Source organism: Mirounga leonina, unplaced genomic scaffold (genome assembly GCF_011800145.1).
Source record: "Mirounga leonina isolate KUSES-001 unplaced genomic scaffold, KU_Mleo_1.0 Mir_169, whole genome shotgun sequence".
NCBI classification, from domain to species: domain Eukaryota; kingdom Metazoa; phylum Chordata; class Mammalia; order Carnivora; family Phocidae; genus Mirounga; species Mirounga leonina.
In genome coordinates, this window is record NW_023270431.1 from 13,603,263 (window position 1) to 13,626,599 (window position 23,337).

Consider the following 23,337-nt stretch of genomic DNA (forward strand, 5'->3'; position numbering starts at 1 on the left):
GAGGGTCCCGCCTTCTTGGGTTTCCTACCCTGTTTCTTCTCACCTCATTTGGAATCTCTGGCAACATTTCCTGCCTTCCCTTCTCCGCCCCTTGCTCCCCGGTATTCTCCCCCTTTTCGGAGATGGGTGGCATGCCCTCTCTCTACCGCCCCCTCTCCTGTCATCGCCACCCCTCCCCCTCTGCTAGGGTCTCCTGTCATCCCCTCATGAGATCCCAGTGGGCCAGTTCTCCAGTTACTTTTTTGGGAGGTGGGGTTAAGGCAGTGTGATTGTCATCTTTCCTTTTCATACCCTGGTTCCTCGACACACGTACTGTCTTTTCTAATGGACTGCTGATGGAGAAAGTAGTTTTCCTTAAACTATTGCTCTGTTACCTCACCACCCCCTTCCATGTTTTAAATTACAGTGTTTTATGTAGACTGTGAAATACAGTGTCCGAACGGTGACGGTAAATTATTTACTTGGTCGTCTGCCACTACGATTTGATGTAGTTTAAAGTGTTTGACCATAATCAATTAGGGCAACAAAGTACTTGTCTAGGGGTAAAATTTGTGTATTTACATTCACATCTACATGTATTTATAGTTTAAACATTTCGTTCTCATTCACAACACTCTTGTTTTGAGAACTGTTTTGGATTTTTTTTTTTTTTAACACTCCGTTTCTTTATTTGTTTGTTATCTTGGATGTATAGGGTTCAAATCATGGCTCCACCACTTGCTAGCTGTGTTACCTTGTAACCTAAGTAACCTACAAGTTACTTAATCTCTTTGTGCCTTTGTTTCCTCTTCTGCCAAATAGGGAGAGTAATTAAATGAGAGAATATGTAAAGGATTTGAATCTTTTACATATTAATTGAACTTAGCTATTAATTTCATTGTGGTAACAAGTAGGAATAAAGTTAACAAGAAGTGAGCATTGTGTTTCCTCAAATTTGATTTTATGCCTTTGCAAGCATTGAAAGAAAAAGGATGGAGTTGACATTTTCAGGTAAGTTTTTAACACTTTAGGTTAAATAAATTGTTTTTTAGCTCCCTCCTCCCACTTCCATAGATAAGTTGGTTTGAAGGTGGAAATTGTCCTGGTATAAAGTGTGTCAGTTTTCTTTGGCATTGCTCTCTGTTAAGTGACTTTCATGAAAAAAAAAATTTTTTTTTTTTTTGGTATTGGCATTCACTGGATTTAGTGATTCAGTGTCTTTATAGTACTTATCTTCTAACTATGTTTTATATGTAGAAACCATGTTATAGGTAGACTTTGTATCTACGGTAATTTTAAATTTCTGAAAATAAGGTTACAGTTGATTTCTTTAATATAGTCAATGGCAGAAAATGTTTTCATTTTTTCTATGTTTTGCTTTTTATATCATTAATGAGCAACTTGGTTTTGGTTACATTTAGCTTTGTTAATTTATTTGATCAGTAATCAAGTAATCAGTATAATTTCAGTTAACTGCTGTAGAATTTGAAATTTTGAGGGCCAGAACATTTTTGTAGAACTTTTAACTACTCTTCTATATCTTGAAATCAGTTTTAAGAACAAATGAGTAAATTTAGCTTGTGAAATACAGCATCTGAACAGTGACAGTAAATTATTTTAAGAACAAATGAAGTTGATGATTCTGTAAAACTCCACTACCTCCTAAATATCCAAGAAAATAAACTAAACAGGAAATACTTAACGAACTTTTATTTTATATTGCTAAGTTATGAGTTAAGTTATACTGACATACTTTCATGTTACCAACTTTTACCTGAAACCTCATTACATATTTTATAGTACTCTAGATTACCAGTAGATCTGTTCTTAGGGTTCCTGTCCTAGTTCTACCTTGCAGGTGAGCTTTGTGAAGTTCTTTTTTGTATTAAAACTTTAAGATGGAATAAAGGATTATCTTTATTAAGTTGAATTTTATCCATTGTTTAATATAATTCTAGTATAGTAGTTCTGTTTTATTTGCCAGTAAGGGAAGCATTGGCTCATAAACTAATTCCCAAAGATTGTTTCTTTTTAAGCATTTGGTTTCCTGATATTTACTAAGAATAATATTAAGTAATGTATATTCATTAGTAAATTACTTAATCATGGGTTATCTATAAAATGGATAATATACACTTGGGTGTGTGACAGTTAACCAAATATATGAATTATACACAGAGCCTTGTGGTGTTGAAAGACTCCTATTTATCTTCGTTTTAGAAAGAAATATGAATCAAAATTTCTTGGCAGTTAGTTGTGTGGGTGAAGGGAAAGAGGAAGGAACACTTGAAGAGAGCTTCTTGTGTCTTTTACCACAAGGAAAAGTAAAACAGAAGACAGTAGGTAATGTACGTAATAAATTATGCCTACACTCAATACTTTGATGATATACTTTTCTATTTGAGAAGCAATACCAGTAATTATAAAAATCTTAAACTAAGGGAATAGCCCCTGAGGTTTCAGCTAATTTTTGAGATGATGAATTTGAGAGATTGAAAGTGTTGGTTACATGGTCTAATGTTGGACTAACTGCTTCTGTTACATCCTCCCTTGGCTCTTATTAGTAGACTCTGAACAAATGCTTAAATAGAATTGGCCCTTAACTGACATTTCATTTGCTTCAAGGAGGAAAGGAGGGGGAAAAATAATTTTTATTGAGGGCCTACTTACTAACTATTAAGGCCTTCAAATTGGTCTTATTATGCAAGTTACATAATTGAAGTTGAGGCCTGAAAAAGTTAACTTGTCTTCAGTTTCAGTAGGTGGGCAAGCTGGGATTTGAACCCAGCCTTCAATTTCTACTGAAAGGCAGATTGAAATTACAAATAAATCCTCAAATAATTAGGGGAGCCTTGGTGGCTCAGTCGCTTAAGCGTCTGCTTTTGGCTCAGGTCATGACCGAGCCCCACATCAGGCTCCCTGCTCGGCTTCTCCCTCTGCCACTGCTGCTCCCCCTGCTTGTGCTCTCTCTCTGTCAAATAAGTAAATAAAATCTTAAAAAAAAAAATCCTCAAATAATTATAAAATGAACTTTTTCTGGCAAGTTGTGTAAAAGGGAAAAGTAGTTACTGGAAGTACTCAGGGAATCATGGATGAAAAATTTTAAAAGTACTCTTTCATTATGCCACAGTATAAAAAATATTTCAAGGAATAGATAATTATTATTTCTCTGACTTCTTTGGTACTGTGAACTATTTGTCCAATACTTCAAGGTTGTAATAATTCAACTTACCTTGCTGCTAGGTATATTGAAATGTTTTCATAATAAATTGTATGCTAGCAAGTTAAGGTACTTTGTCTTAGTTTAGTGTCAGAAAGAATATAGTGAGTGATAAGTATTTCTGGAAATATTTTGATATGTTGATTAAAATAGATTTTAAATTGTTTTTTACTACAATATAGTTAATAGCCATCCCATAAGGATGTCATGAGTAGAAAAGGAGAGAATGAACCTGAAGTGCTTAGTACTATACCTAGCACATAGGTAAGATTAAATAGATAGAAGCTATTAATATTTCTGTTGTGTGAAATCCTCTGAAGGTTTAAGACGCACACTAGAGATAATCTAATCTGTAGGTCACTTATAGTTTTTATCCCATAATAAAATTTAGAGAAAATTTAGGTATGTTACATTTCTAAAATTCTGTTATTTAGGGATGCCTGGGTGGCTCAGTTGGTTAAGCGTCTGCCTTTGGCTCAGGTCATGATCCCAGGGTCCTGGGATCGAGTCCTGCATTGGGCTCCCTGCTCCACAGGGAGCCTGCTTCTCCCTCTTCCTCTGCATCTCTCTCTCTGTCTCTCATGAATGGATAAATAAAATCTTTAAAAAAAAAATTTAAAAAAATAATAAAATTAATAAAATAAAAAAATAAAAAATAAATAAAATTCTGTTATTTAATAGAAGACCCTGATGAAGTACTAAATGATGTGCAAAAACAACTACATTTCTCAGAGATTTTGTTTCTTTCAGGGGACCTTCAGTAAGTCTGGAGATTTTTTTTTTTTTTTAAAGATTTTATTTATTTATTTGAGAGAATGAGATAGAGAGAGCATGAGAGGGGGGAGGGTCAGAGGGAGAAGCAGACTCCCCGCTGAGCAGGGAGCCCGATGCGGGACTCGATCCCGGAACTCCAGGATCATGACCTGAGCCGAAGGCAGTCGCTTAACCAACTGAGCCACCCAGGCGCCCCAGTCTGGAGATATTTTTGATTGTCTTCATTGGGGGGTTGCTATTGGCATATTGTGGGTAGAGGCCAGGAAGGCTGTTGAACATGCACAGGGCAGTCCCAACAACAAAGAATTATCTGGCCCAAAATACCAATAGTGCCAAAGTTGAGAAACCCCACTATACCCTTACTTTGGAACTCAGTGGATACTTTATGTCTGTAATACTGATACAAATGGCAAACATGTATTTTTTAAAATACATGCTAATGTCTCTTACTTGAGAGAAATTAAAATTTAAGCTTTTTTTTTTTTTTTGAGTTTTATTTATTTAAGTAATCTCTACACCCAACATGGGGCTTGAACTCATGACGCTGAGATCAAGGATTACATGCTCTTCCAACTGAGCCAGCCAGGTGCCCCTAGAGAAATTAAAATTTAATTGTTTTTGGAAAATATAGTCTTTATTTTATAGTCTTAATATAGAATTTACATAGTGTTTATAGTTCTTTGAGTAGTTTCTTAGGGTATAAGAGTACATTATTAACAATTCTTGCTATTAATTGGAATTATTTTTTAATTTATTTGAATTTTTATAAATGTTTCATATGTATTTCTTTTAAAATATCCTACAGGACTTAAATATCAGGAATTGCATTTTGCTTCTAATAGAGACCTGACTTAAAGAGCTTAAACAGTTGCATACATTTATTTTTATTGTGAAAAGTCTTGAATGAGTAGTATTGGAATGATATGGTGGCTTTATCATCATAGTACCATCATTTGCTTTTTCTTATCAGTCATCCTTGTCTTATCTCAAGTTTGCCTCATGACTCAAGATAGTTTCTGGAGTTCCAGCCATCACATCGGGAGTTGTAAGTAGCAGGAACAGGGTGTGTCTGGGGTAAGCCAAACATATATTGCCCAAATCCTACTCAGTGACTTCCATTTCCATCTTGTTAGCTATCCCCATCTGAAAAACAATGTTAGGACTTTTTTGTATTGGTTTTGTTTTTGTATTATTTTTCCTGATAAACACATGTCTGTGATTCTGCTAGTAAGGGAGAAGAAAGCAAGAAGAGATGTTAGAGAGGCAACCAGTTTTTTTCTTTTTATCCCCCCAACAGCTTATCATAAAAAGCAGCAGTCATGCTCTGTCCCATTCTTAACCGACATATTCCCTGGAGGCAATCACTTGCAACTCTTATAGCGCTTATGATTTTTACCTCTATGTTTATAATTTTTTTTTTCTCGTTATAGATATGATCAGTTAGCCTAGTTGATGGAGGAAGTAGGGAGTACCTTACTACTCACTGTTCAGTATGTACACTTTGATTTTACCACCCCTCCTTGCTTTCCTCTATATTGCTTCCCTTCCTTCTAACCCCTTCCTTCACTGCCCTGTCATTTCTGAGTCTCTTACAGTTCAGCCTCTTCAGAGAATCCAGAGTTTCCATTGATCTAGGAGTTGAAGGGATCTAGGGGAGACTTTGAACAGATCTGTTTCTCACTCTCACCTCCACTTTTGGAGATATGTGGTGTTTCAGATTCCTGAGATTTTCTGGTGTTCTTCAGTACAAATTAACTTGTTCCCAAATTCTCCCCCCTTTCTAACTAATAGCTATCTGAATGTTGTCATCTCTCTCTTTTCACTGTTTTCCTCCTTGTGGGTTTAGGTCTTTTAAAACAAAAATATTTTTACTGTTATTTCAGTGGCGTTTTCAAGTGGGAGCAGAAATAAATGTGTGTTCAGTCTGCCACATTTAACTAGAAGTCTTAGATTAGTTTTTCAGCTCAATAAAGAATAATAGACATGAAAGATGATGAAAAGGAAAAGAACTGAAACTAATTCAGAGTGATTTATTTACTTTTGATAAAGAATATCCTACTTCTTGATGTACTCTGTAGTGAATATTCAGAGCTAGAAATAATTTCATCACACAGATTTACTTTGTTCCTTCTGGCAAAATAATTTTTATTACTAAATTGCAAATTAAAATTTTAGCTTTTTAAAAATCGTTTTCAAAATTTGACACATTTGGCACATTTCCACTGTTCATAAAAGGTGATTTCCATGGAAAGACATTAATTTATTATAATTAGGAAAAACAAAATAAAATGAACCCTAGATCTTGATGGCTATATTTGGGGAGCTAAATGCTTTGTTGGTGTTGTTTAATGCATTTTAGGTTGACTTTCAGAATTAAATGGTACTGATTGTTCCTTATGACATTATTTGTGATAGCAAATCCTTGAAAACAACCTTAATGACCAAAGTTAGGGGAGTTGTTACATATAGTAGAATACTATGTTCTCCTAACAGTCATATTTTTAAATATTTGTTCATATGGAAAACTGTTCATGGTATAATATCTACTGAAAAGAAACAGGAAGCAGGTAATTTTTGTAAATAAAAAAGACTGAAAAGAAATATACCAAACTGTTAATAGTGGATAACTTCTTAGTGATAAGTTTATAGCTGAATTTGATTATTTTCTTTACACTTATTAATTTTTTTATATTTTCTGGATTAAACCAACTACCTTTCTAATCAGAGGAAAAATAAAGTATAAAAAACATTTTATTTTTTACTCTTCCTACCTTCCTATCTTATTTTCTGTGAATAAATGCAGTAAATGCCAGATTACTTGAGTATGATAAAATGTTAACTCCTTGTTTCCTAAGAATATGTAAATTTTTAAAAAATGAATTGGTTAAGTGAACTTATAAAGGTCATTTCAGTTTAACCAATGAAACCCTAAATTTAAATAACTTCTTTATACACAATCTTGCATTAAAAATATGTCCATATTGCTTTCTAATAACCACCCATCGTACTAGCTTAAAAAAAAATCAATCTCAATTTTAATTTTGTAGATAAAATTGTAGCAGAAAATATTTTTAAGTGAAGTTCATTGCTTTTAAGTATTTTAATGATACCATCATTTTGCAGTTCTGCCAAACAGAAGTGAGGCACCAGTTGTACTATTATTGTTGGCACTGAATCTTGATTTTTCTGCCAAAAAGTACTAAACTATACCTTAGCAATTACAAACAAAAGCAGAAAAAAGAACTTTAAATGAAATTTAAGAAAGCTATGGTAAAATCGGTGTCTGGTAAGTTATTTGAAAACTTAAATAAGATCAGTTAAATATGGTTAATTGGTATACCATTTTAAATGTATATTAATATCTAATGGTAAGGATAGTGGAACATTTAAAATCTAAGGTAATTTACTTAGCTAAATATTAATTCTCATTACATTGTAAATCATTTATAGTAGTACCTAGTCTAAATTAGAGATTATTTTTAAGTTTCATAATTTCCAATAAATCTAATTCTAGATAGGTAACCTTTAGCTTACATATAGTATATCTCACATTGATTTCTTAGCTCCCTATTTCTCTGACAGGTCAGCTCATTATTTCAGCAGTATACTGTATTCACTATGGGTCTGTTCCTAGTATGAGGCCCAATCAGTGTCACCTGGTTAGAGTCATGGTGGAATACTGGTGGCGAACTCAACATGAGAGGAGTTCTGTCTGTATAATTTGTTACATAAGATCCTAAAGTCTAGTACACTGACACTCTGTACCAAGCACTGGGTACACTCAACTCTTCAAAGCAGAAGTGAATATGAAAATAGCTGAAAGGCTTTCCATCTAGGCAGTAGGAAAAAAAGACATTGATATTATAGTTGAAGCTTGTCAGTTATATAAGGCACTGGGTATTTAGTAGTAAGCAAACATTGTCCTTGTTTTTGTGTACAGTTATAACTTTGATAAGTTCTATGAAGAATAGGTATACAATACTGTAAAAATAGGGCCTAATAAGAGGCTTGCCTATTTTTGGATTCTTGGGCAAGTTGAAGTCTGCTGAGATTTTTTGGTTTAGTTTGAACATGTTAAATTTAAGATGCCTTTCCTCGGCCAAGGAGAGATCTTGAAGATAGCTGGATTTACAGAATCCAGAGTGTAGAAGTGAGGTCTGGTCATCCTAGCCGTGTGGATGGATGGTATTTGAAGCCGTGTGTATGAATAAGCTAACATAGGGAGATAATATGGAATGGGAAAAGAAGCAGGACTTAGAAATGAAACTTTAGCAACTCCATAGTTAAATTTCCTGGTAGAAAAGATTGAGTCTTCAAATGAAATCTGAGAAGGATTAGTTAAAGAGGTTGGAGAATACCAAGTAACTATGGTGTCATAGAAGTCAATGGAAGAGAATGTTTCAGGATGGAGTGAATGATACTTGACATTGAAAACTATTGAGATCCAACCATTGAATTAACATGGAGAGGTCTTTGGTGACTTTAAGCAGAGCTGTTTTGATGTAGTGATGGGAGCAGGAGTCAGACTGGAGTAGTTTGAGGAGTGAGAGGCAAAGAAAGAGAGACAGTAAGTATAGATAACTTATAAAGGAGAGGAAATGATATGGGTAGAAGCTGGAGAGCTTGTGGATTAAAGGTGAGTATTTAAAAAAATAGAGCGGTGAGAATTTGGCATGTTTAAAATCTGATGAAAATGATTCATTTGAACGGATGACGTAAATCTACAAAAGAAAGAAGGGATAATCTATAATATAGGATGCCAAAAAAGGAAGGAAGGTTAAGATTCAAAGCGCAAATGTAGGGGTTGCTTTATATAGGAGCTTTGGGGTAACAGGAAAGTTCATCTGTTGAGAGTACATGACGCTGGTTGGAGATTGAAGGTAAATGGAGATCTAAAATGGTAGCTTCTTAGAGAGGTTGATTGAATTGACCTACAGAACCATTTGAATTTGCTGATAATGAATGTAGAGTGACCGCTAGTCTGTACTTTTGTTCAGGAGTGTTTATCTGCATAGGTAAAGACATGATTAGTTATATGATTAGATAATTAATTATGTTATGTTGTAATTGATCAGTTAATTAACTTTGAGAAAGAAGGGCACAAGCTTATTTTTTGGCTCCATTTGTGGTAAAACATGGTACAGAGAAGTGAAAGGAGGAAAGAGAGAAGGTAAGAGAAGCGGTTATGTCAGTACAGTAGCCCCTTTGTCCACGGTTTCGTTTTCTGCGATTTCAGTTACCTGAGGTCATCTGTGGTCCAGAAGCAGATGATCCTCCTTTTGACATACTGTCAAAAGGTCAGTAGTGGCCTAACACTATGTCACATTGCCTATGTCATTCATCTCACTTCATTTCATGATGTAGGCATTTTATCGTCTCACATCATCATTAGAAGAAGGGTGAGCACAGTACAATAAGGTATTTTTGAGAGAGAGAGATACCACATTCTCATAACTTTTGTTTTAGGAAATTGTTATAATTGTTCTGTGTTATAATTAGCTATTATTGTTAACCCCTTTTTGTGCCTGGCTTATAAAATAAACTTCATTATAGATATGTATAGGAAGAAACATAGTATATATAGGGTTTGGTACTATCTGTGGTTTCAGGTATCCACTGGAGGACTTGGATGTATCCCCTGAAGATAAGGGGGGACTACTATAGATATTAATAGGTGCACAACATTGCTCTATATACAATGAGAATATGTATATGTATATAAGTGGGTATATATAATGTTTCAATAAAATGTATACCCAGTTTATTAATATATATTTCTGTAACTGGAGTTTACTAAAACTAACCATTGTCTATTTTGAAATTGAAATGTTCTAAATACTCACTAATCACTATTGTAACTGATTAGATGTGTGTATTTTATATTTTTAATATCTGAAAGGTTTATTTTTTTGGAATGTTCTATATATGTATATATAAGTCATATTTTGAGTGTTTTCCAAGTATCAGGTGCTGCAATAAGTTCTTTCATGTGTTTTATCACTTAATCCATTACCCTACAGGTTATGTGCCACTGTTTCTGTTTTATAGATCAGGAAACTAAGACCAAGAGAGTAAATGGCTTGACTGAGGCTCTGTAGCTAGTATGTGATTGTTGGATTGGAATCTGGCCAGCCTGACTGTCAAGAGCCTTTGTGTGTACTTAGCCATTTCAGTATACACATACATTATACTGTACCTAGGAATATAAATTTGGTATCTATTGTAGCATTTGTGAATATGTATTTGATAAAGCAGTTGTGGACGGAGTAGAAATAGTGATTAAAAAAGACTCAAGGCAGCAGAAACTAAAGATGTTCATGAATGTAAAAGAGAGAAAAAAAATCAAACTTAAGCTATCAGAAATTCCCTCTTATTTTTTTTTCTATCAACCCACCTAAATGGGATATACTTCTCTCAGAAGCAGTGGCTCATTGTAGTGTTTATTTTTAAAATGCAAGAGTTGTGATGATTGCAAACTAGTAGAAGTTATTTTATGTTACTGTGTTTTGAAGGCAGGAGAGTATGGGATATGTTTTAGATATTTATCTTAAATGATTAATTTTTAAAGTTTCTTTCCATATTACTTAGATAGAACCTTGCATAGATGTGGAATTCTTACTAATCCAGGGTATAGTGGATATGCGTTTTTCGACTTAATTATCCTTTTACCATGCTTTGAAAAACTCTTGCCTAAAGATCTCTCAGGTAAAAGAAAAGTCTAAATTTATATTCCATGCTCAGGAGGGTGTAGTGAAATGGATAGCTCATTTTCAGCTGGTGAGAGTAAAAATCACCACAACCTTTCTGGACCACTATTCATCAAAATATATGACAAACATTAAAAATAGTTTTTACTTTTTGGTTTAGTAATTTTCCTTAAAGCATTAACTTTTGAGGAAGTGTAAATTTGGATAGAAAGCTATTCATCATAACATTAATTTTAATTAATGAAAGGAATAAGTTGAAAATGGAAAAGCAACCAGAACATCTAAAATAGTTGAAAACTTCTCAACCCTCATAAACTATTACTTAGCCTTAAGAAATGATGTGTTCAATGACTATGTAATGACTTAGGAAAATCTAATAATACAAAAAAATTGAGGTGGAAAATTGGTAGCAGGATTATATAGTTTGAATGTAGGCTGGTGTAGTCTAACTGTGCTCACATGTGGATTTTAGAGAAGGAAAGTGTGAAGATAAGTCACATGAGCCACTTTATTAGAAATCGGATTTTTTGATGGTATAATATAGGAGCCATTCGTATGCTTCAGAGTCTGTGAACTCTCTGAAATTATTTGCAAAAAGTTGTATTTGCCATTTCCTTGTTGAGTAGGTCTGAGGTTTTTTTGGTCTGTTTTTGTTTTTGTCAGATTCTCTTTAAGAATTTCAAAACTTAGGCACCTGGGTGGCTCAGATGGTTAAGCATCTCTGCCTTCGGCTCAAGTCATGATCCCGGAGTCCTGAGATCGAGTTCCACATCGGGCTCCCTGCTCAGTGGGGCGCCTGCTTCTCCCTCTGCCTCTGCCTCTGCCTCTCTCTCTGGCTCTCATGAATAAATAAATAAAATCTTAAAAAAAAAGAGGAAGAATTTCAAAACTTGCTAAAAAAACACAACCCAACAACATTCCAAACACACCAAAAGTTATGAACCTTTACTGTAAGCCATTGTGACATAAGCAGTATTGCCTGTTTTTATAAATAAAACTTTATTGGAGTATGCACATTCATTTTTACATTTTCTGTGGCTGCTTTCATGATACAAAGTCAGGGTTGAGTAGTTGGGATAAAGGATGTAATGGTCCATAAGCTGCTTTTTGGCTCTTTAAGAAAAAGTATGTCAGCCCCTGTCCTAGATTCTCATTTATTCTTTGCAACAACCCTGTGAGATAGATACTATTTTTATCTTCATTTTATGAATAGTGCAGCTGAGACTCAGAGAGGTTAAGCAACTAACCCCAAGTCACACAGCTTGAAAAAGGAAATATAGCAAGATGTTAACAGTGGTTATATTTGGGCAAGTACAATGATGGATGATTTTGTTTTCATATATAATCCAAATTTACTACAGTGAGCATATATAACTTCTGATCTAGAGAGGAGAAAGTTGTAAAAAAAATAGGTAGAAATAAGTTGTGAGAATCTTAAAATTCATTTATCCTTTTATTATTTTGATTTCCTATGTGTCATCCTGTGTTTATATACTTAGAGTGGATATGGACTTCCCTTGGCACTTAACTCTTAATACGCAACTCCTTAACTTCTTGATTTTATGAAAAAAATTATTGTATTTATAGTTTCTTTTTTTTTTTTTTAAGATTTTATTTATTTATTTATTAGAGAGCAAGCGAGAGAGAAACAGCATGAGAGAGGAGAGGGTCAGAGGGAGAAGCTCCCCACTGAGCCAGGAGCCCGATGTGGGACTCAATCCCAGGACCCTGGGATCATGACCTGAGCCGAAGGCAGTCGCTTAACCAACTGAGCCACCCAGGCGCCCATATTTATAGTTTCTTAATTTGCTATATTAACTGAAGTCATTTTGTTCTTAAGCTCTTGAGATTCTTTGTTCTCTCTTTTATACTTTGAAGTTACCTTCAAGTATTAAATGCTCATAACTTAATAGGTGCTCTTAAAATGCTACATATGTCTGTCCAACAGTATATAACTTAACTTTTTCTTAATATCACTTGAATTATCCTTAATTATTTTAGGCATAGCTCTAGATACATAAAGTACCATAAAAGTGTTGTAGAAAGTATTCCTAAAAGAAAAAAAATTGGCTGTAAACTATGTGAAAAGCTTCATTTTAATGATTATAGAGGATTTAAGGAGGAAAAAGTCACAATTTCTGTCTTCAAGGAACTGAATCATCTGGTAAGAGAGAAAAGACGTAACTGACTACTGCATGCACTGTTATGACCTTGATCCAAACCACAGTTATCTTTTCCCTGGATTATTTTATCTCTCTGCTTTCAGTTTTTCTGTTTATTCTCCATACAGCCAAAGTGATCCTTTTAAAGACATGTGAGATCTCTTCTAAACCTTCCATGCTTTTCTTTCTCAGAATCAAAGCCAGAATTCTTACAGTGGACTATAGTGCTTCATGATAAGGCTCTTGTCTATCTCTTTGATTAGTCTTATAATACTCTTTGCCTCCACTAATTACCTTCAGCTGCACTAGCATTTTTGCCCTTCCTTCAACTTCTGTGCCCCTGCCCTTAGCCTTTGCACTTGGCTTTTGTTTTGTCTGCCAGAAACACTTTTCATTTGGATTTCTATATGGTTTGCTCTAGGACCCGGCTCAAATATCCTTTTATAAGAGAGATGGAAGCCTTCCTTGAACATCCCACATAAAGTATAAAGTAGCATCACATCTCTAGCATTCTCTTTTCTGTTTACCTTGTGTTTTGTTTTTCAAGGTACTTAACACTATCTAACATATATTTGTGTACCAATTTTCCTTCCACTAAAAATGAAAGCATTAGGGTACTTTGGTACACAGTAAGCACTCAATAAGCTTAGAATAAATGAATGAGTAAATATAAACGTAAAACAGTGAAATAGTGGCTAGTCCCACTAACACAATGTATACTGGAGAGACTATTTCTAATAGTCGTAATTTGAGAAAGTTTTAGTGGACGAGATAACATTTAAATTGAGTCTTAAAAAATTGTTAGTATTAAAATGTAGACATGAGAAAGGAAGTGGTATGAGTAGGAGGAAATTATAAATAGAGCAGATAATTTGTGAAAGGTAAATGATATGATGTATTTATGAATGGGGGTAGTTAATTGTGTAGGGCTGTGGTTCTTAAAAGTGTGATTCCCCAGACCTGCAATAGAATGTGAACACTATTAGCAATGCAAATTCTCGGCCGCACCCCAGACCTATGGAATCTTGAAACTTGGGCTGGGGCCCAGCAGTCTGTGTTTTTCACAAGCCTCCAGATGATTCTGATGCATACTAAAGTTTGAGAACCACTGGACTAGAACATATATTCAGAAAAGTATTGGTACATATTAAGATTGGAAAACATGGGTTGGTCTAGATCTTTGCTTAGGAATTTGAATTTTAGGTTTAAAGGCACAACAGTACCATTATCAATCTTAAAATATTGTTTTAAAACAGACTTGATAAGTAATGAATGAAAGCCTAGTCAAAAGGAAGCTATTGGAGTATTTTGGAAAAGGAGTGATTGAAGGACTGACTGGATAGTGGCAATGAAAATGGAGAGACAGGAACAATTTCAGGAAATATGGAAATAAAGTATTTAGCATCTGGTTAAATGTGGAGACAGGAACAAAGAATTTTATGAATTTGCATTGGGTTTCTAGTTGAAATGTCTAGGAATATGGTGGTAGCATTAATGGTAAATGGTAGAAGGAAAAATTAAGGGATCTGAATGAACAGTACAGTTTGACTACTGGGTTTGAAGAGAGTGCATTCTAAAAAAAAAAGGAAAAGAAATTGTTAATCGCTAGGCAGAATGGACTTTTTTTAATGTTGAGGATATGCATTTCCATTTAAGAACAAGGCATTTTCAGGTAACCGATGATAAAGTTTATTGAAATACAGAACTCATAATTTCTTTTCTCTTTTTAGTAATACTTTAGTATTTGGAGTAAAGGCTTTTTAAAAGAAGAGCCTTCTGTGTTTGAGAGTTAACTTACCTGTGATTGTTTTCAAGTTTAACATTTCCTTTCAGGTTTTAATTTGGGGACAGGGGACCAAATGTCAACACATCTAATAAATTAGATGAAATGATTTGTCTCCCATCATCAGGTTCACAAAGAATCCAAAGAGGGTAAGATCCCAAATTCTTCCTTCCAGAATTTTGCTTAATTGGAGCCAGTGGGTCTTTCAGGTGCCCCTATGGTTAGAGGTGGGGATTTTTTAAGAGCTGTAGCTTGGGTTGTCTTTCTCTGATTGGGGGTAGCTCTTTTCACTTCTCCAAAAGAGAATTATTTAACTCCCAATTTCTTTTGTGTCTTAACTTTTTAAAGAATCCAGAAGGTCAGTAGGGCAAAAATTTATTACTTTACCCAGTCCAATACCCATTAAAATTAGAACAGTAATTCCTTCAACTTAGTACATAGTCCAGTTGATTCGCATTACTTTTGCCAGTAGACTTTAGTGATATCACAGGGAAGATGGGTGCACATAAAACAGGATATCAAGTCATTTTTGGTTTCAACCTCACTAGGGTGCCAGTCAGTTGTGCCAACTGCCAGAGTCTAGAACGTGTACCTAAGTTTTACTGGGAAAATTCATCAAGTGATTGATTGTGCCACTGTATGTTTACCATATCTTAGGGGGCAGTGGGAGCACTTAATCTGAACATTTCTACTTCCTTGAAAGTGTATCTGAATTTCTGACTTGCAGATTTCTGTGGAAGGCAGCCCAGGGCACTAGAATGTGTTTGATGTTTTCTCCTTTAGATTTTTTTCATATTAAAAACTTTTAATTTCCATTTCTTCTGTGTAGTCCTGGTATTCCTGTGCTGTAATAAGTGTGCATTCTGTTTAGTGGCACAGCTTCTATACCATCTCTTGAAAATAGTGTATCACTTACTTATAGTGTGTAAAGTTCAAGGCACGATCTCCACAAGACTCCAGCCCTGCAGTTTCCAAAGCCCCAGTGTCCTATCCTTATCTCTGGATTTCTTTGTCCCCAACCTTGTGCCAGGACATTTTTAGTCCTGTGCTACCTTGGCTATTGCCATCTTTCCTGAAATTCTTAGGCCTGTTGAGCTAAAACCATAAAAGAACTCCTGTTGTGCCCCTATTTGTATTATTTGGATAATAACCATAAACAGGTACCAGAAATGAAGCTGCTTTGATGTTTCTGATGTCTGTGCTTGAAGGAGCCCAGTGAAGACAATATCTCTTTTGCCACTTGTTCCTCTAGACCTTTTCTTTACTCTGCTTTAACTGTTCTGGGCCATGCATCATTTGTTCTACTTCATTGGTAGTGTAAACATTCCTTTTTGTCACATTCCTTTCAGCAATAGTAGGTTATGCTACTTCAGATAAACATAGCTGGTTTTTGTTTTTGTTTACATTTTAGCCTGTTTTTAAGTTGGCTTCTCTTGTCTTTCTTTTCCTTTCTCTTTGCCTTTGGGCCCAGGTTTGAATGTTCTACAATTTACCTCTTGTAAGATTTCCCATAATGTCATAGATGAAAGTCAAGGAATTCTGAGCTCATTAAAAAGCATTCATTATTAAACAGATTTTGCCCACTCTCATCTCCCTGACTTAAAGAAAATTTTATCAGCTTAACCTCAGACTTTCTCTGATTGGGGGTAGCTCTTTTCACTTCTCCGAAAGAGAATTATTTAACTCCCAATTTCTTTTGTGTCTTAACTTTTTAAAGAATTCAGAAGATCAGTAGGGCAAAAATTTATTACTCTACCCAGTCCAATAAGACTGACCTCTTATTTTTTCTTCAGTGTTGTTTTACTTATTCACTCTCTGGTGCCTAACTTTGAGTTCCTCGTGCACTTTCCATTGTGGCACCATGCCATACCATACATTACCCTCCATAATAATGAGTAATTTGAAATGTCCATGAAATGCTTCTGGTATTTTAAGGTAATCTCTCAGCTTTTTTTTTTTTTTTTTTTTTAAGCTTCAAATCTGTACAGATTTTATGTTACCTTATATAATGGTCTTCAAGATGTGGTTTTTCACTTGCTCTTATTATGGACTTTCTATTTCTTTAAAAGAACATCTTACCATAGTTGGATTTCTAGTCTGGTTCATTCTGAGATTTCCATCCAGGGTTACCTACCATTCCTCTGTTACGTACCTTTGGAACTAGTCACCCTTCCTTTCTAATGAGGAACAACTAAAATACCTTTTCCCCTTAATTCCACTTTTAAGAGCACGTAGTTCTGATATATATGTATTTCCTTTTTCCTTTTTCCAATCTGTCTAGTCTTCTTTTTTTTTTTTTAAAGTTTTATTTATTTGAGAAAGAGAGGGGGGGAGCAGGGGGAGGGGCAGAGGGACAAGGGGAGGGAGAGAATCTCAAACAGACTCTCCACTGACCACAGAGCCTAACGCGGGGCTCAGTCTCATAACTCTGAGATCATGACCTGAGCAGAAATCAAGAGTCAGACTGCTTACCCAACTGAGCCACCCAGGTGCCCCTATCTGTCCTTAATTCTAAGGGTAAACTTATTCTTAAGGTAGTACCTCTCTTCCATCTTTATCAACATGACCTCCTTTTATTTTTTAACTCTCCCACTGTTATTTTAATTATAAGTGTATCATTTTTAAACAAATTTAGTTCTTGAGACTGAGCAAACCTGGTACCTAAAGTTAGTGTTTAATGCATGGACCTTTTAAGTTTCTCTTTTGGCCTCTGAATTTGTAATAATTCCATTGAATTTTTTTTTCTGTCCCAGCCTAAAAAAGTGATTTATGTCCTATATAATAAGGAATCTTACTCTTCTTCATCTGTTCACTTGATAAAATCTACTGGCCATCTTTGTTGAACTCAGATAAAATCTTCACATCTACAGCCTTGATGAGATTTATGAGCTTATAAATTCCAGAAGCTACTCGAGACCATGTTGTAACACTGAGTTTAGAAGCCTTTGGACAAGTCACATGAATCTAAGAGCCGTTCTTTGAGAACAAAATTAAGAGGGAGAGGGACAGAGTTTAGTTCAGCTGATCTAGGACTAACTATTTATTTTTCAGTTTTTATCAAATTAAGAATTTTCCATTTTTTTAACATACAGTGTTACATTAGTTATTTTAGTTTCAGATGTACAATATATGTGATTTGACAGTTCCATACCTCACCTGGTGCTCATCACAGCAAGTGCATGCTTTAATCCCCATCGCCTATTTAACCCATCCTTCCAGCCCTTTGGTAACCATCAGTTTGTTCTTTATAATAGTCTGTTCCTTGATTTTTTTTCTCTCTCTCTTTTTTCCCTTTGTGCATTTTTTTTGTTTCTTAAATTCTACATATGAATGAAATCATATGGTATTTATCTTTCTCTGACTGATTTTGCTTGGCATTATACTCTCTAGCTCCATCCATGTCATTGCAGATAGTAAGATTTCATTCTTTTTCATTTTCACCTATTAATGTCTAAAACCCCTATATGACTAAAGGACATTTAAAAAAAAGCAATAATAAAATCAGGGCCTTAGCCATACCTGCAATACTGTCTCTGGCTAGGTCATGCTGAATTGAAGTCAGATGCAGAGCTCTGCTTAGCCCAAGCTAGTTAAGTCATTATGTGCACACACATCTGTGTATACCACTGGCATCCTACATTCTGTTTGATATTCATATACATTTGTGTGTGCGTATATTTTGGGGTTCACTTGTTTATTTGACAGTTTTAATGTTTATGAGGGAGCATTCAGTATATTATTCTTCCTAGTGAGTTTGGAATCAAATGAAAAATTGACAGGGATCAAAATTTGTCTAGAATATTTAAAATGAGCCTATTTCTTCTTTGGGTCAACATAAAAGTTGGGTCTTATTTTTTTTTTTTTTGGAAAGTTGGGTCTTTAAGCAGATATTCAGGCAACCACATGGAGGACTCTGGCTTGTCTCATATGATATGGAAGCGGAAAACTCAAGAAGGAGATGAGAGCCTTCTGGGAGTGATATTGTAATGGAATATTCTTGCTTTGGTTTGTAGCTTTGACTAGCTAATCATGAAGATTCCTTTTAATAGTAAGATTGTGTGGAATATTAAGGGGTGCTCAGTTGGTTGAGCATCTGACTCTTGATTTCAGTTCAGGTCATGATCTCTGGGTTCTGAGATTGGGCCCCACATTGGGCTCAGTGCTCAGCGTGGAGTCTGCTTGAGATTCTCTCTCCCCCTTTCCCTCTGCCCCTATCTCCCATATGCACGTACACACACACACACACACACACACTCTCTCTCTCTCTCTCTCTCTCTCTCAAATAAATCTTAAAAAAAAGATTGTATGGGACATTAAGATTTAGAGGTGCTTACTCCATTTTCCGTTTTGTAAACAGTTGATTCTTAATCACATTTCACTATTTAAGATCTTAATGTTGCAGAAATACCTATTTAAGGAGTGGTGAGCTGAATAAACAGTGTGCTTAATTGAGCACCCAAAAGAACTGGGTTTTAGGTTGTCTGTTACTGAAGATTATGTCCTTTGTAGATTCCAAACAACTTTTAACTTATTAGGATCTATTTCTAAACCATTTTGGTGGGTTTTTAAAATATGACGTTAATTTTAGATTTTCTTTACGGGATTATCCTGATAGAAAAAGTCAAATGACAGTTTTGTTTAGAATAGAACTTTTTGAATAGAACTTTTCTTTATCTTTTTTATTCTCAATGGAAAACTGGTAAAAAATAAAAAAGAATCCTCAGGTATCTGTTCAGGAATGAAGCATTTTATTTGTATTGCTATATCTAGGATATGCATCTCTTTGTCAATGAGTATTGAACTAAATAGTTGAAACTCAGCAGTAGCTTTTGACTAGATTTTATTTGGGAGTGGCCTGTCTGCTTGCTTAAAGTGCATAAAATTTGTTGTAATTCATCATACTTGGAAACCTATAATTAATCAGTTAACATTGATGCAATGAAATAGTCGAAAAGTTAGCTTAGCTTTGCTATTTTCTTAGAGTGTACTGGTATGTGCCAGGAATTATCCTAAATTTTAATACATTATCTGACTTCTCTCATCACCCTGTGATTAAGGTGATACTAAATTCATTTTATAGGAAACTTAGACTGAGAAGTATAATAATTTTACTAAGTTTACACAGCTAATAAATGACAAAGCCAGGTCTATGTGATTCTAAAACCTATACTCTTTCTACAGTGCTGCCAATCTACCTATTTTTCCATCTGACCCTAAAAAAATACCCATAGGCAAGGGTAAATCTTGATGTGTAGTTAGGTAACAAAGTAGGGAAAGTAAATGTATAATTGTACTTATGTTATAAAATAGCCTCTAGAAAATAAATTAGAATATTGAAATTTGAGGGAAAAGGTGAAAACAGAAAAAACTTTTTAAAGTTTTAAAAGCTGAACTTATTTTATACTTATTGAAAATATAGTGTAATTATCAGGAACAGAAAAGTAATATTGGTGTAATAATCACTAAGTTACAGACCTTATTAGAAATTTAACCATTTTTCCACTGATAATTTTTCTATTCCAGGATGTTATTTCTGGATCTCACATTGTGTTTAGTTGTTATTTACCCTTAGTCTCTTCCAGTGTGTAACAGTTCTTCAGTTTTTTCTTATCTTTCATGACCTTGACACATTTGAAGAATACTGATTAGTTTTTTTGTAAAACATCCCTCAGTTTGTGTTTGTCTGATGATTTTTCATGATTGGAATGAGGTTAGACATTTTTGGCAAAAGTACCACAAAAATGCCATTGTTTCTTTCTTGGTATGCTAATATGAAGAGATTTATGATAATGATATGTTGTATTACTGGTGATATTTACTTTGATGATTTGGTTAAGTTTGTGTCTGTGGGGTTTCTACACTCTCTTAAGTTACTATCTTTTTATTTTTAGTTGATAAATGTCTTGGGGGAGATAATTTGAGACTGCAAATCCTGCATTGCCTCAAACTTTTTTTTAAGATTTTATTTATTATAGAGAGTGAGCGAGAACGAGAGAGCACATGAGCCTGGGGGAGGAGCAGAGGGAGAGGGAGAAGCAGGGAGCCCCATGTGGGGCTCCATCCCAAGACTCTGGGATCATGACCTGAGCCAAAGGCAGCTGCTTAACCGACTGAGCCGCCCAATGCCCTTGCCTCAAACTTTTACCCACAAATACTAGCATTGATCTATGGATCTTGTCTGCAGCATTCATTACTGTGTATTTGCCTAATGCTGATTCTCTATTATCTCTCTTTTCTTCTGTGTTTAATTGGGATTTTACTGTGAGGAAGTGCTATCTCATCTCTAACATTTATTTATTTATTTATTTTTAGAGAATCTTTTTTTTTTTTTTTTTTTAAGATTTTATTTATTTATTTGAGACAGAGAGAATGAGAGAGACAGAGAGCACATGAGAGGGGGGAGGGTCAGAGGGAGAAGCAGGCTCCCCGCCGAGCAGGGAGCCCGATGCGGGACTCGATCCGGGGACTCCAGGATCATGACCTGAGCCGAAGGCAGTCGCTTAACCAACTGAGCCACCCAGGCGCCCTCATCTCTAACATTTATTTATCTGATTATTTGTATCACTGTGGACTCCTGGATATGTATCTTGTTCTATGGATTAAAGTCTAATACTATCGTTTATTTTGTTGCTTAAATTGTTCCAACTTTAGCACTTAGGCGCTCCTTCAGGTTGGCTCCTGTGTTTTTATACCCCATCATTTTTTCAGCATTTCATTACTTTCTGGCACCACAAAATGTTCTAGTCTCATCTTGTGTTTTCCCTGCTTTAGGCCTGCTGGAGGAGGCCTTGAGGAGTCCACGTTTCTTTTTTGGAGAACAGTGTTTAGAAACCAAGATTTGGTCCCTAAGTGTATATATTGCTACTGGGGTGTTACTGCTCTTACGCCCTCTCAGTAGACAGAGCTAGGGGATTATTTATATATATATAGTAGCTATGTTACAAATGAATAACATAATCATACTGAAGGCAGTGGGGAAAATTTAGGTATTTAGAAAGTTAGCAAATTCATTCAGAGCATCGATTGCATATGAATTATAGGGGGACACTTTTTCGTCCATAGTGATTGGATGATGTATCTTAATGTTCTTAAATAATGAATGTAATTTTAACTGAATGGGTTTACAATAAGTCTGTCTTTTGACAATTTTGCCAGAGAATGAATCTGTGCTCATTCTCAAAATAATTTGCCTTGGTAAATTAAGATATGGCAGTATATGGCATATACTAAATCCCTTTTAGATCAGGATATATGCTCCTGTAAATGGGAGTGCTGAGAAAGTGCTGCAGGATCATTGCACAATTCCAGCATCTTTCTTTGGCAGTAGCTCTGCCCTTCTTTTGAACTCCCCTTATATCACGGCATGCTTTGGCTTTAGCTTTAACTTCTTTCAGCAGTATTCATATAGTTTCTATAAATTACAGTAAATTGCACTGCAGTATTTTTGTTATGCTCTTCAAAATGAAAAAAAAAGTTTTTACCAGTCTCTAATGGACTATTGATCTTGATCCTGTTTCTTAGACCACTTTCTTGAAGAATTTAGAAGTGTAGCAATGGTTGATTTTAAAGATTCAGGTAAATACTTTTCCTTTGTTTGCAGCAGCTTCAACATTATTCTGGCCATTATGTTGAGACTGTGACTTATTAGAATGCAAAAGAAAAAGAAAAATGGAAGAGGTGTTGCTTGCTGTACTTTGGTCTGGTAGAGCACTTTCAGATTATGATGTTATGTTGTCCACTTTCATTAGCTGAGTGCTTATGATAGCACAGGAGAAAAATTTCCAATAAAAGGGAAATGTAATGTACAATTTCACATGTTTTAAGGAAAATATTTAAAAGAGAAATAGTGTGATAGTAAGTCTTAAAGTGTTAGGTTAATGTTACATTGCATTAGCAGTGTCTCACATGATATTGAACAGTATAAGAATGATAGTAAATTTCAGTAATTTTGTTTCTGTCCCTTCATAAGTATTCTAACAAACCTATTGGAGGTGTTGCCCACAAGGACTTTTATTGTGTTAGGTTTGGGCTCATCTAGATCAGGCAGTATATTAGTAGCAGAATCTTGCTGAATGAGGGAAGCTATAATAAGAATAGAAGCCGAGAAAATAGAAAGTTTCTCTTTTAAGGAGATAAACTCATCCCATAAATAGGAAGTGAATAAGGTTATAAGTAGATAAGGATTAGGGCAAACTGTTTGGGATGGAGGACAGGAAAATATGAGACGCTCAGGTACCTATATTTAATGTGGCATCGGAATGGGTTATGGTGGCCAAAAAGAGGTTAATAAAACTGGTCAAACACTCTTGTGAAGAGAAAATTTAAAGGCGGGTAACCACAGTTTATCCAACTTTTTTTTTTTTTTTTTTTTTTTTTGCCTTTGGTAGTTTAGAAAAGTGTGTCCTATTTGGGGTCATCATAGTAGTAATTTTTACTTCCCAGTTAACTTTCTGGTAGTGCAATTTGGAATTGTCAGAGAACCATGAAGGGTGTAAGATTTTATCTAAGTTAGCCTGCCACAGTTTCATGGATACTGGCAGAAAACATGAAACTCCTGGGTCAGAGATAATGGACTTTATTACTCATGGCACAGCAAGCAGCATGAGCTTCATGCTCATGGTGGTTCCCCTTGCCCCTCAATGCTCATAAAGGTGATGTAAGTGGCATAGGTGGATCCTGCACTCGCAGTGAGTTTTCATCATAGCTGAGGAG

At 35.0% G+C, this 23,337-nt stretch overlaps 1 protein-coding gene across 3 annotated transcripts in view; it reads left to right on the forward strand.

Moving 5' to 3' along the window:
* ZNF654 (zinc finger protein 654) overlaps positions 1 to 23,337 on the forward strand; it is an 84,918-nt gene that overhangs the window by 623 nt on the left and 60,958 nt on the right. The window lies entirely within an intron of this gene.